Here is a 15,766-nt window from a genome sequence, read left to right as displayed (position 1 = left end):
TTGTAGTTCTTCTTGCTTCTGCTCTTTATTAAGTCTTTAAAAATGATATTATTCAAGTGACACAGAAGGGAAATGAGTGATGAGAAGAGGAGGTACTATTACAAAAGTGGTCCCAGGACATTAGATTTATCACAAAATCCTTTCCATGAGTCAGTTCATCTTTTCCATTTTAGTTTCAGGGAGGATATTTGACCCCTTGGAATTAGGAGTCTTCTCCTACTTTCACCAAATTACTAAAACCAATGAATATTCAAGTGAAACCTTATCCAAATTTGGGGCTTGCCTGACTGCAGAGGACCCTCTGCCTGAGTTATTGCTCCTGAAACTCACACAGCTATCTCTGGAGAGCACAGAATGGAGGCTAGGTTTCTTGGAAGAGATGCAGTAAGTTTTCCAAGGATGTGGTTGATCCAAGAATATACACAGCCAATTTATAAAAAAGCAGCTACCTTGAGGATAACACATGAAGGATTCCAGAGGTCAAGAATTGACCTCAGTCCATATGGGGAAATCTCACTGGTGTGAACTGAAAAAGCTTACATGAAGCTATAGGCTATCTAAAACCTCTGACAATGGTATTTTATGTTTCAGACAGAAAGAGGTCAAAGATGAAGATCCTGAAATACAGACTCTGTCTCTGCATTAGCAGGGAGACTGATGGTATCTGGGCTGGCTGGAAGGAGGCTGGGGAGTCGGAAATGCCTTCCTTCTGCTGGTGTTAGTCCTGATCCTAGGATTTAAATGTTATTTTCAGTTTAAAAGAGTCCGATAGGTCTATATATTTTAATATATTTTTATAGAAGAGGAGAATTTTTCCACAGTCTTAGAGTCTCTCTAGAAGCCAATAAACCATGTTAAAAGAGGCCCAGATTATCTGTCTTCCTTCATCTTAATGCCTCTGCAACATCATGCATTACCTCATAGGATTGGTATGTGACAGATTCTATTTTGAGTCTTCCGATGACTCCTTCATTTAGTCTTTCTTGAGAAGCAGAGTTCAGAAAAATCTGTGCAACTGGAAGTCGTCTCCCAGTCCCCTGGATCTTGCAGTCCTAGTTTCAAAGAGGTCAGTGTCTTCTTAAGGGTCATGTGGAGGCTCCAGTGTGTTCCCAGGAAAATGCATTCCTTGTGCTAAGAAGTTATCTACAGAGCATCTTAGACGGAGTTCTGTTCGGTGCTGTAGTGACATAAGATGTCTGTGCCTGAAGAACTTTTTGAGTTGTTAAATAATGGGACTGTTTTAGTGAACCCAATAAGCCCTAGTTAATAAAACTCTCCATTGATGTGGACAGTATTCATTTCCAATAAAACTAGCAAGACAGGAACCTCACACAACAAGCCACGCTGTTCTAACTTGTTGGAAGATACTGCAGCTGAAACCTACAGCCATTTTCACTCCATCTTCCTTACTGACATTTGGCTTGATCAAATGCTTAACACCTGTGCAAAAGCCACTCAAAAAGACTTTTTGGTATCTGTCATTCTAAATTCCAAGCATGGCACACTGACCCAGAGATTTTTGTTTGTTTCGGTGGTAAAATACACATAACGTAAAATTGACCCTTTTAACCATTTTTCAGTGTATAGTTCAGAGCCCTTAAGTACATTCATATTGTTGTGCAACCATCACCACCATCCATGTCCAGAACTACTCCATCTTCCCAAAATGAAACTCTGTACTAATTAAACAATAACTTCCCACTCCCCCCTATCCCCAGCCCCTAGCAACCACCATTCTACTTTCTGCCTCTATGAATTTGACACAGGTATATCATATAAGTGGAATCATACAATATGTGTCTTTTTGTGTCTGGCTTATTTCACTTAGCATAATGTCCTCTAGGTTCATCCATGTTGTAGCATGTGTTAGAATTTTATTGCTTTTAAAGGCTCAAATATATACTACTGTGTATAATACATATAAATATATATATACACACACACATACATATACACACACAGTGGACCCTTGAACAACATGGGTTTGAACTGTGCAGGTCCACCCATATTCAGATTTTCTTCACTAAATATGTACTGCAATATTACATAATCCATGGTTGATTGTTCCTTGGATCCTGAACTGTGGATATGAGGACAGGTGAAAAGTTATATGCAGGTTTTTTTTTTTTTTTTCTTTTTTCTGTACGCGGGCCTCTCACTGTTGTGGCCTCTCCCGCTGCGGAGCACAGGCTCCGGACACACAGGCTCAGCGGCTATGGCTCACGGGCCCAGCCGCTCCGCGGCATGTGGGATCTTCCTGGACCGGGGCACGAACCCATGTCCCCTGCATCAGCAGGCGGACTCTCAACCACTGCGCTACCAGGGAAGCCCTATATGCAGGTTTTTGACTGTGCAGAGGGTCAGCGCCCATAACCCCTGAGACATACAAGGATCAACTGTATGTATATATCTGTCTGTATATATGTATATATACATATATATATATATATATATATACACACACACCAATACCACATTTTGTTTATTCATTCATCTGTCAATGGACGCTTGAGTTGCTGCCACCTTTTGGCTATTGTGAATAATGCTACTATGAACATGGGCATACAAATATCTGTTAAGAGTTCCTGCTTCTCTGGGTATATACCCAGAAGTGGAACTGCTGGATTGTACTGTAATTCTATTTTTTTTTTTTTTTGGAAAAATCACCATACCATTTCTCACAGTGGCTGCACCATTTTACATTCCTACCAGCAATGGGTTCCACTTTCTTCACATCCTTGTCCACGCTTGTAACTTTCTGGGTTTGTTTTTTGTTTGGTTGGTTTTTTTGATAATAGCTATCTTAATGGGTGTGAAGTGATATCTCATTGTGGTTTTGACATGAATTTCCCTAATGATTAGATACTGAGTGTCTTTTCACGTGCTTAGTAGCCACTTGTATCTCTTTGGAGATGTGAAGTCTTTTGCCCATTTAAAATTGGATTTGTTGTTGTTGTTGTTGAGCTGTAGTTTAAAAATATATATTCTGGATATCAATCCCTTATAAGACATACAATTTGTGAATATTTTCCCCTATTCTGGGGGTTTCCTTTTCACTCTGTTGATAGTGCCTTTTGATGCACAAAAGTTCTTAATTTTGATGAAGTCCAATTTAACTATTTTTCTTTTCTTGACTGTGCTTTTGGTGTCAGAAAATCATTGCCAAATCCAACGGCCTAAAGCTTTCTCTTTTTTTTAAAGCTTTTTTACTAAGTTTTCTTAGAATTTTTAGCTCTAACATTTACATCTTTGATCTTTTTTTTTTTTTGCGGTACGCGGGCCTCTCACTGTTGTGGCCTTTCCCGTTGCGGAGCACAGGCTCCGGACGCGCAGGCTCAGCGGCCATGGCTCACGGGCACAGCCGCTCCGCCGCAGTGGGATCTTCCCAGACCGGGGCCGAACCCGTGTCCCCTGCATCGGCAGGCGGACTCTCAACCACTGCGCCACCAGGGAAGCCCTTTGATCATTTTTTAATATTTATTTATTTATTTTAAAATATTTATTTATTTAATTAATTAATTTATTTGGCTGAGCTGGCTCTTAGTTTCAGCATGCAGGCTCTTAGTTGTAGCATGCAGGTTCTTAGTTGTGGCATGAGGGATCTAGTTCCCTGACCAGGGATCGAACCTGGGCCCCCTGCATTGGGAGCATGGAGTCTTATCCACTGGACCACCAGGAAAGTCCCAAATCTTTGGTCGTTTTGAGTTAATTTTTGTACATAGCGTAAGGTAAGGGTCTAACTTAATTTTTTTTGCATTTGCATTTTTTTGCATTTGGAGATCCAGTTTTCCCAAACCATTTCTTAAAAAGACTGCCTTTTTCCCATTGAACAATTTTGGCACCCTTACTGAAAATCATTTGACCATATATATGAGGGTTCACTTCTGGGTTCTCTATTATATTGCATTGATGTATATATCTGTCTTTATGGCTGTACCATGCTGTTTTTTTTTTGTTTGTTTGTTTGTTTTGTTTTTTTTTTGCGGTGCGCGGGCCTCTCACTGTTGTGGCCTCTCCCGTTGCGGAGCACGGGCTCCGGACGCGCAGGCTCAGCGGCCACGGCTCACGGGACCAGCCGCTCCGCGGCATGCGGGATCTTCCCGGACCGGGGCACGAACCCGTGTCCCCTGCATCGGCAGGCGGACTCCCAACCACTGCGCCACCACGGAAGCCCATACCACGCTGTTTTGATTGTCAAAGAATTATAGTAAGTTTTGAGATCAGGAATGTTAGACCTCCAACATTGTTCTTTATTTTCAAGATTGTTTTGACTATTTGGGGTTACTTGATAAAATTCCATTATAATTTTAGGATGAATTTTCTATTTCTGAAAAAGAAGTGTTGAGATTTTGATGAAGATTGCATTGAATCTGTAGATCATGTTGGGTAGTATTGACATCTTAACAATATTAAACCTTCTAATCCGTGAACATGGGACGTGTTTCCATTTATTGATGTGTTTAATTTCTTTCAGGAATGTTTTGTAGTTTTCAAGTGTAATTAACCTCCTTGGTTAAGTTTATTGCCAAGTATTTCATTCTTCTTGATGCTACTGTAAATTGAATTGTTTTCTTAATCTCCTTTGGACTGTTCATTGTTAGGGTACAGAAGCACAACTGATTTAAAAACACACACACACACACACAACAGATTTTTGTGTGTTGATTTTGTATCCTGCAACTTTGCTGAATTTTCTTATTGGTTCTAACAGGGTGTGTGTGTGTGTGTGTGTGTGTGTGTGTGTGTGTGTGTGTGTGTGATCTTTAGGGTTTCCTACATATAGGATCTTGTTACTTGCAAGCAGAGATAATTTTACTTCTTCCTTTCCAATTTGGATGCCTTTTATTTCTTTTATCTTGCCCGATTGCTCTGAATAGAGCTTCTAGTACCACGTTGAATAGAAGTGGTGAAAGTGAGCATTCTTACCTTATTCCTGGTCTTAGAGGAAAAGCTTTCAGTCGTTCACCATTGTATATGTTGGCTGTGGGTTTTTCATATATGGCCTTTATTATGTTGAAGAAACTTTTTTCTAATCCTAGCTTGTTGAGTTTTCTTATTATGAAAGGTGTTGAATTTTGTCAAATGTTTTTCTCTATATCAGTTGATATCATGGACCCTGAGATTTTGTAATGAGAGAAATGGTTTTTATTCTTAGCCCCTAACCCCTGCACACAAATTGGGGGAGGCCTCAGCAATTAAGAACTTGCAGTTTTATTTCATGAAACTCTGTTCTCTTCTGTACCTCTTAGTGAAGCCAACCACTGTTGTCAATTACAGCAATCAGATCTAGGTATTTACTTTTCTTGACCTAGCTACTGTTTTTTTTTAAACGCAGCTATAGCTAACTATAGCATCCCCTCTTTCTTGATAATAATTAGACGAAACAGTAAATCAATTTGGACTTACTGATGAATGACTGGCTAGAAACAATATTTAATGGGATGAATTTAATTTTTAAATGGCCACATAGTAAAATGAACTTTTTTGGGCATGTATAGTTCTAGGAATAAGTGCATGTACAGATTCATGTAACTACCACCACAATCACGATACTGCTCAGTACCATTGCCCTAAAAAGACTCCTGCGTTCTATCCTTTTATTATCCTCCCCCTACCTTGAATTCCTGGCAACTAATAATCACTATTTTGTCTTTCTGAGAATGTCATATAGTGTATAACATATATATGTGAGGGAAAGCTTAAGTGTGACTGATGGCTTTGCTAGCAGTCATTCTGAATAACAGAACTATTCTAAACCATGAACCTGGTATAATCATCATCATGGTAGGAGAGAATAATCATAGATTCATATGTTGTATCAGCCTCAGAACTTCTATCAGTCTGCTAGGAAGAGTGTTAGCCCAATTATAAGACTAATGGTTGAAGACTGGTGCCAATCTTTGAGCAACTGGATGATAAGAAATAAGAAATAAGAGAATGTGGGCTTCCCTGGTGGCGCAGTGGTTAAAAAAAAAAAAAAAAGAAAGAACAGAATGTAAGGTTAACCTATTCTATAGGTTATCTGTGGTACATGGCCATTTCATGGACTATTACATGTTATCATCCACACATGAAGGACAGTGAGGAGGAAATGTATTAAGCTGAAAACCACAGAACTGCACAAGAGATGATTTCAAACAGCTTATGAAGCAATTATGCTTTGGGACTTTCCCGGTGGCACAGTGGTTAAGAATCTGCCTGCCAATGCAGGGGACATGGGTTCGAGCCCTGGTCCACATGCTGCGGAGCAACTAAGCCCGTGCGCCACAAGTACTGGGCCTGTGCTCTAGAACCAGCGGGCCACAACTACTAAAGCCCACGCGCCTAGAGCCTGTCCTCCGCAACAAGAGAAGACACTGCAATGAGAAGCCCATGCACCGCAACGAAGAGTAACCCCTGCTCGCCACAACTAGAGAAAGCCCAAGCGCAGCAACGAAGACCCAACACAGGCAAAATTAACAAATTAATTTTTTAAAAAGGTGAATTATTTTGTTTAAAAAAAAATCAACTATGCTTTGTTTCCAATGCAGTGATCAGCGATATAATTTTCTGGTCAGGTGAAACACATCTAGTGCAGTAAAATGGAAATAGTCATATTTCATCTATTAGGATGCTTTGGGCTGCAAGTAACAGAATATCCAGCTGAAAGTGGATATCTCACATAAAAAATATCTCAGATAGGGCTTCCCTGGTGGCGCAGTGGTTGAGAGTCTGCCTGCCAATGCAGGGGACGCAGGTTCGTGCCCCGGTCTAGGAAGGTCCCACATGCCACAGAGCGGCTGGGCCCGTGAGCCATGGCCACTGAGCCTGCGCATCCGGAGCCTGTGCTCCACAACGGGAGAGGCCACAACAGTGAGAGGCCCGCATACTGCAACAACAACAACAACAACAACAACAACAACAACAAAATCTCATATAAAAAAGTCTCTAGAAGTAGGTAGTTCCAGAACTGATTGAGTGGTCTCAACAATATCATGAAGAATCCAGCTCTTTCCAAAAACCACATGATCATCTCAATAGATTCAAAAAAGCATTTGACAAAATTCAGCACCCATTCATGATAAAAATCTCTCACCAAATTGGGTATAAAGGCAACAAATCTCAACATAATAAAAGCCATTTATGCCTAACCCACAGACAACATAATACTCAATAGTGAAAAACTGAAAGCCTTCCCACTAAATTCAGGAATGAGACAGGGATGCCCATTCCACCACTTCCATTCAACATAGTATTAGAAGTTCTAGCCACAGCAATTATACAAGAAAAAGAAATAAAAGGTATCCAAATTGGAAGTGAAGAGGTAAAACTGTCAGTATTTGCAGGTGACATGATACTCTAAATAGAGAATCCTAAAGCCTCCACAAAAAAACTATTAGAATTAATAAATGAAGGTAGCAGGATACAAGATTAATATACAGAAATCTCTTACAGTGAAATATCAAAAAGAGATAGTAAAGAAAACACTTCCATTTAAAACTGTCAGGGAGTTCCCTGGTGGCCTAGTGGTTAGGATTCTGGGCTTTCACTGCCATGGTCCCTTTTTTAATCCCTGGTTGGGGAACTGAGATCCTGCAAGTCACACGGTGCAGCCAAATCCAAACCAAACCAAAACAAAAAAACCAAAGAAACAAAAAAACACTGTGTCAAAAAAAATACCTTGGGGGGCTTCCCTGGTGGCACAGTGGTTGAGAGTCTGCCTGCTAATGCAGGGGACACGGGTTCAAGTCCTGGTCTGGGAAGATCCCACATGCCGCAGAGCAACTAGGCCCGTGAGCCACAACTACTGAGCCTGCGAATCTGGAGCCTGTGCTCCACAACAAGAGAGGCCGCGACGGTGAGAAGCCCGTGCACCGCGATGAAGAGTGGCCCCCACTTGCGACAACTAGAGAAAGCCCTCACACAGAAATGAAGACCTGACACAGCAAAAATAAATAAATAAACTAATAAACTCCTACCCCCAACATCTTAAAAAAATAAATAAAGTTACACCTCATTGTAAAAAAAAAAAAAAAAAAAAAACCTTGGAATAAACTTAACCAAGGAGGTGAAAGACCTATACACTGAAAACTATAAAAGGTTGATAAAGAAAACTGATTCAAGAAATGGAAAGCTATCCCATGCTCTTGGATTGGAAGAATTAATATTGTTTAAATGTCCATACTACCCAAATAAATCTACAGATTTAATGCAATCCCTATCAAAATACCTATGACATTTTTCAAAGAACTAGAACAGATAATCCTAAAATTTATATGGAACCACAAAAGCCAAAGCAATCCTGAGGAAAAAGAACAAAGCTGATAAACCTTCCAGACTTCAGACAATACTACAAAGCTATAGTAATCAAAACAGCGTGGTATTGGCACAAAAACAGACATATGGATCAATGGAACAGAATAGAGAGCCCAGAAATAAACCCACACAACTATGGTCATTAATCTACAACAAAGGAGGTAAGAATACACAGTGGAGAAAAGACAGTTTCTTCAACAAGTGGTGTTGGGAAATCTGGACTGTTACATTTAAATCAATGAAATTAGAACACTCCCTCAAACCATGTACAAAAATAAACTCAAAATGGTTTAAAGACCTAAATATAAGGCATGACACCATAAAACTCCTAGAAGAGAACATAGGCAAAACATTCTTTTTTTTTTTTTTTTTTTGGCAAAACATTCTTGGACGTAAAATCATAGCAATATTTTCTTAGATCAGTCTCCCAAGCCAAAAGAAATAAAAGCAAAAATAAACAAATGTAAATCTAATCAAACTTAAAAGCTTTTGCACAGCAAAGGAAAACACCAAGAAAAAACAAAAAGACAACCTACAGAATGGGAGAAAATATTTGCAAATCATGCAACTAATGAGGAGTTAATATCCAAAATGTACAAACAACTCATACAGCTCAAAAAAACCCAAAAAACAAAACAAAACAAACAATCCAATCAAAAAATGGGCAGAAGGCCTAAACAGATATTTCTTCAAAGAAAACATACAGATGGCCAACGGGCACATGAAAAGATTCTCAACACTGCTAATTATTAGAGAAATGCAAATCAAAACTATAATGAGTTATCACCTCACACCAGTCAGAATGGCTATTATCAACAAGTCTACAAATAATAAATGCTGGAGAGGGTATGGAGAAAAGGGAACCCTCCTACACTTTTGGTGGGAATGTAAACTGGTGTAGCCACTATGGAAAACAGTATGGAGGTTCCTTAAAAAACTAAAAACAGAGCTACCATATGATCCAGCAATCCCACTCCTGGACATATATTCAGAAAAGACAAAAACCCTAATTAGAAAAGATACATGCACCCCAATGTTCATCCAGCACTATTTACAATAGCCAAGACTTGGAAACAACCCAAGTAGTGCCCATCAACAGATGACTGACTTAAGAAGATGTGGTATACATACAATGGAATATTAGTCAGCCATTAAAAAGAATGAAATATTGCCATTTGCAGCAACATGAATAGACTTAGAGAATTCTATACTAAGCAAAGTAAGTCAAAGACAAATATTATATGATATCACTTATATGTGGAATCTAAAAAATAATACAAATGAATCTATAAACAAAACAGAAACAGACTTACAGACTTAGAAGATTTACAGACATAGAAGATAACATATGGTTATCAAAGGGGGGGATTAATTAGGCTGTGAGATTAACACATACAGACTACTATACATAAAACAGATAAGCAACAAGGATTTACTGTAAAGCACAGGGAACTATATTCAATGTCTTGTAATAACCTATAATGGAAAATAAGCAAAAAACAACAACCACCACTATATATATAACAATCACTTTTCTGTACACCTGAAACTAGGACAATATTGTAAATCAACTATACTTCAATTAAAAATAATTAAACGAAAAGAATCCAGCTCTTTCCATCCTCCATTCCACCATCCTCAGTATGAAAACTTTTAACCCTCAGATTTTTTGCCTCTTGGTTGCAAGACGGCTGCTACAGTTCCAGACACCATGTCTTCATACAATTGCATTCATATGTAGGAAGCAGGGGGCAGGTAGAAGACAAGAGAGCTCTTCTTTTCCCAATTCTGCCAACAAACTTTCTATTATTAACCATAGTCAGAACCGGGTCCTTTGGCCATTCCTACCCACAGGCAAAGTGTATATCTAGCATTTTATCATTTATCATGTGAAGTGGGCTTTGAAAGGAGAGAAGAAGGGTAAGGGAAGTGACTCCTGGGAGGGTAACAGACCTGTCTTAACCCACTGTTGTGAAAGATTAAACACAGTAATGTGGGTAGGGCATGTCTAACTGGGCCAGGCACATCCTCATTTCTTTGTTCCATTTCTCTCTTTCTCTCCTTCAGGTTTCCTTCCTTATTTTTCAGCCTTAGAAGAAAGATGGAAATCCAAAAGATTTGCTCACTTTCCCTATACAAAGGCACTGCTTGTCTCTTCCACCCCAACTTACTTTTTGGATTTCTGCAGCTCTAGTTTCCACAAACCATTTTGGAATCTCCCTGACCTCTCAAGAAAGTTCTTGACCTCAAACTGAGGAATATAGTTTTATGGCCAATTCATGGATGTTGATTATAAGAAACAGAGAAATCTTTATAAACAAAAAAGAAAAAAATCAACAGAGTCTAAGTTATTTCTGCCATGTTAGCCTGCACTAAAAATCATCTGTTTCAGTGGAGTGCAGCTCTTTCCATACAGAAAAGGGGCGAAAGGCACCCCGACGCCTGTCTGCAGCGACTGCTGGCTCTGTGGGCGCCACAAGATGTTTCTTGCCATCAGAGCAATGACTTCAGTTTTTCCATTCCAACTGTGGTGAAAATGAATAGGAAAACTGGATCCTGCCTCTGGAAGCAGGATACAGGCTCCACACTAATCAAAAAAGGAAGATTCAGTACAAGACAATATTTCACTCCCCAGACTTTGTCAGAAGTGGCTCTGAGTCATCTCACTGACCGCCACAGGATTAGAATGGGGATATTGTACAAGCCCGACCCTTCGCAGGAAAGGTTTTTTTTTCTTCCGCCTAAATGAGCTTCTCTTGCAACTGAGTCATTGCAATCCAAATCTCATAATTTTACATCCTCTCTTCTAATTGTTTACCAGATAGCTAGCTATTTTAAGGGGGCTGGCAGGGGGAGTGGAGACAAAAAGTGGCTCAGCCTTGAATTCATTTATTTAAGAAGTGTCAAAGAATACTGACACTGTAAACAGGTAAAAGGAGAAGGAAGGTTTTTGAAACCTGGTCAGTAGTGACAAAGACTTCAAAGGCCTGCGCTTATTTGCCAAACCAAGGCTGATTTAGCAACGGACTCCTGAACCAGTCCTGAGGGGAGGGACCCTGGGCTGAGCGCCTGAGTGACTCCTGGCATCGAGAAAGGGGAATGGGCTTCCCTGTGTTGCACCCAGTGGAGAAGCCAGGAGAAATCTGCTCTGCAGTTCTATCACTTAGGAACATCCAGAACAAATAAATGTTGACAACTGCAGGCTGTGGCGCTGTGGGATCCTGCTGGACGTCCTGTGAAGGAAAACCACCAGCAGCTGTCTGAAGCTGGTTTTCGTAGATTAACATTTGGTTAATAAAGCCTCTACCGTGAAACAAACCAGATGAAAAACCAGGCTACATGAAGAAGGCCTTAGGGCAGGCTGGGAAGGATTATGGTTTTATCAACTTCAGAACACCTCTGTGCGCTCAGCATGGACTTGGGTGCTCTGGGGTCATACTCGGAGGTGGGGAGCTGGTGCTGTCCTGAGGGAGCATACTCTCTCTTCCATCCTGGAGGCCAGACTGACATTTAAAGAAGCTATGTGAAACCCATGTAAGGCGAGTGTGGGATCCATGCTAAGCTGTGCAAGTGGGATTGGAAGGACACAAAGACCTATGTGAGATGAGTCCCTTGGGAGCAGGACCTCAGCTGGCTCATTTTGGTATCCTTGGCATTGTGAATTTGTCACATAAGGTAGGGGTTTAATTAGTTAAATTTCAAATAAAGGTTAACTCTATACTTTTATTTACCCATAATTTCATCCTACCCAACTTTTTACCTGCTGCCTCTGCGCATGTACTTAGAATATACACCTGAATAAAAGCACCTAAAAACCCCAATAGTGGAATTTCCCTGGTGGTCCAGTGGTTAAGAATCCACCTTCCAATGCAGGGGACGTGGGTTCGATCCCTGGTCGGGGAACAAAGATCCCACATGTTGCAGGGCAACTAAAGCCATGTGCCACAACTACTGAGCCTGTGCACTGCAACTAGAGAGAAGCCCCCGCGCCGCAAAGAAAGATCCTGTGTGCTGTAACTAAGACCCGACGCAGCCAAAAATAAATATTTTTAAAAACCCCGATAGTTTCCAAACAGTCACACTCACAGTCACACACACTCACACAAATGCCTGAACACACTCACACACACTCACAATCTCTTATTTATTCACATTTTTGTTCTTTGTCTCTCTTGATCTCATGCTCACTTTTTCTTGCTCCAGAATTGTTGCCAGGAGTTGCAGAAAGAAAAGCTAGTTTCACCAACCTATTCACAAAAGCACAAGGATGAAGAGCTAGAAAAGTGGAGGAAGAAGACAAGAGCAAGAGGATGGGAGAAGGAAGACAAAGAATAAGAGAGAAAGAAAGCCAGAAAAGTTCCCCATTGTGGGTGGGGAGTTAATTGTGAATGATGGGGCTCTTCCCCTAACAAGGATTAGAAGGACGGCTCCCATCTTTTATAGCAGGGTAAGAAGGAGTCTTACAAAGATAAACTGCTTTGGGCTTGATGACTTGTGGAGAAGCAGAAAAAAGGAACGACACTTCCATTCTGTCATAAATTCCAGTCACTTAACTTTTCTTAAGTAGTTTATTTTCTGGTGTGGATAGACTTGCTTTGTATAGGAGCTTTCCACGGAACCAACTCTAGTGCAAAGTGAAATGAGGAAAAGTCTTGACTACTTGGTGAATGCAGATGCCTTCTGTGATGGTTAATTTTATGGGTGAACTTGACTGGGCCATGGTGTCCAGATATTTGGTCAAACATTATTCTGGATGTTTCTGTAAGGCTGTTTTTGGATCAGATTTAAATCAGTAGACTGCATAAAACAGACTGCCCTCCATAATGTGAGTCAGTCTCATGCAATCAATGGAAAGCCTGAATAGTACAAAATGCTAACTTCCCCTGAACAAGAGGGAATTCTCCAGCTGACAGCCTTCATGCTCCATCTGCAACATCAATTCTTTCAGGTGTTCCAGCAGACTGTCTTTTGGCCAAATTTAAAAAAAAAATTTTTTTTTATTGGAGTGATAGGTGATTTACAATGTTGTATTAGCTTCAGGTGTACAGCGAAGTAAATCGGTTATACATATACATATATCCACTCTTTTTTTTAAGATTCTTTTTCCATATAGGTCATTACAGAGTATTGAGTAGTGTTCCCTGTGCTATATAGTAGGTCCTTATTAGTTATCTATTTTATATATAGCACTGTGTATATGTTAATCACAATCTCCCAATTTATCCTTCCCACCCCTTCCCGCCTGGTAACCATAAGTTAGTTTTCTATATCTGTGGCTCCGTTTCTGTTTTGTAAATAAGTTCATTTGTACCCTTTTTTTTTGGATTCCACATATAAGCTATATCATAGGATATTTGCAACACAGTATTATTATTATATATTTTTAAAATAAATTTATTTATTTGCGTTGTGGTGCATGGGCTTCTCATTGCAGTGGCTTCTCTTGTTGCGGAGCACGGGTTCTAGGAGCGCAGACTTCAGTAGTTGTGGCACGCAGGCCCAGTAGTTGTGGCTCACGGGCTCTAGAGCGCAGGCTCAGTAGTTGTGGCACACGGGCTTAGTTGCTCCGCGGCATGTGGGATCTTCCCAGATCAGGGCTCGAACCCGTGTCTCCTGCATTGGCAGGCGGACAGGAGGATTCTTTTTTTTTTTTTTTAATGAAAGCTTCTTTCTTTCCTTCTTCCTTCCTTCCTTCCTTCCTTCCTTTCTTTCTTTCTTTGTTTTTATGGCTGTGTTGGGTCTTCGTTTCTGTGCGAGGGCTTCCTCTAGTTGCGGCAAGCAGGGGCTGCTCTTCATTGCGGTGCGCGGGCCTTTCACTGTCGCGGCCTCTCGTGTTGCGGAGCACAAGCTTCAGACGCACAGGCTCAGTAGTTGTGGCTCACGGGCCTAGTTGCTCCGCGGCATTTGGGATCTTCCCAGACGAGGGCTCGAACCCGTGTCCCCTGCATTGGCAGGCAGATTCTCAACCACCGCGCCACCAGGAAAGCCTCTGTCTTTTGGCTTAAACTGCAACTCCTTCCTGAGATTCCAGTCTGCTAGCCTCCCCTGTCAGATTTTGCACTTGCCAAGTCTCCACAATCATGTGAGCCAATTACTGAAAATAAATCTCTTTACACACACACACACACCCCTCCTAATCGTTCTGTTTCTCCGAGAGCCTTGACTAATACAGCATTTTATAAGCTGACAAAGAGGATTGAAATGTAACAAATGTATTCTTGCCTTTTTCCAATCAACACCATAACTCAGGAGTGTGGACTGAAGGGGCAAGAGCCCAGGATATGAAGTCACAGGGTTTGGTTCCTGTGTGAGCTCTGTTCCTTCCTAGCTCTCTGCCCTGGATAGGTCACCTAAGCTCAAGAAACCACAGTTGTTCAGATGAATAGAGCATTGCCAAGTATATTAGTTTTTTATTGCTACTGTAACAAATTACCATACTCAGTGCTAAAAACAACATAAATTAATTTTCTTACAGTTCTAGAGGTCAGAATTCTCAAAACAAGGTGTCAGCAGGACTTCTAGAGGCTTCAGGGGAGGATGTGTCTCTTGCTTTTTTCAGCCTATAGAGGAGGCTGCCTGCATTCTTTGGATCATGGCCCCTTCTTTGTATCATTCCAACCTCTTGCTTCCATTGTCCCATCTCCCCCTATTCTTCTGATCTCCTGCCTCTCTTTTATAAGGACCCTTAGGATTACATTGGGCCCACACAGATAATCCATATCAGTATCCTTAATTTAATCACAGCTGCAAAGCCTCTTTTGGCATACAAGGTAACATTCACAGGTTCCAGGGATTAAGATGTGGGTATCTTTGGGTGGAGGTGGGCTGGGCGTTATTCAGCCTACCACACCTGGTCACCTGAGGTCAGTGGTTCGTACTTGAAACCATTTTGGTTTTTTTGGAAAAGTATTTGACCATTTGGTGAATGCAGAAAGTTGCAACAGAGAAATGCTTTCTTGCCTGCTCAAAAGACAACTATGTATTGGTACTATGTTTCTCTTTAACAATGAAAATTCTGCTGTTAGAGTCATCACAGAGTTAAGCTTTCCCCACCTCAAAAAATAAAATAATATAAACATGTTTTTTAAAGTATAATATTCTGGTTATCTAGTTATACAGATCTATGGAGTCTCTTGCCCTGGCAGCTTTACCAAGTACAGTTGATCCTTGAACAACACGGGTTTGAACTGCAAGTGTCTACTTATACACGGATTTTTTTCAATAAATACTTACTACAGCACTACATGATCCACAGTTGGTTGAATCCGTGGATGTAGAACCACAGATACTAAGGGCCAACTGTAAAGTTATAGGCGGATTATTGACTGCATGGGGTCAGCGCCACTAACCCCTGTGTTGTTCTAGGGTCAACGTTGTATGCCATTCAGTCTCCTGTAAAGTGACCTTTAGCAGGAATTAAAACTTTTTAAGATGGACCCTAAGAAGTTTCCTCGACACGTATAATTCAAGT

This window comes from Aethalodelphis obliquidens, unplaced genomic scaffold (assembly GCF_003676395.1).
Source record: "Aethalodelphis obliquidens isolate GAN/ISIS:26980383/991018 unplaced genomic scaffold, ASM367639v1 scaffold1, whole genome shotgun sequence".
NCBI classification, from domain to species: Eukaryota; Metazoa; Chordata; class Mammalia; order Artiodactyla; family Delphinidae; genus Aethalodelphis; species Aethalodelphis obliquidens.
This window is presented reverse-complemented; position numbering follows the sequence as displayed.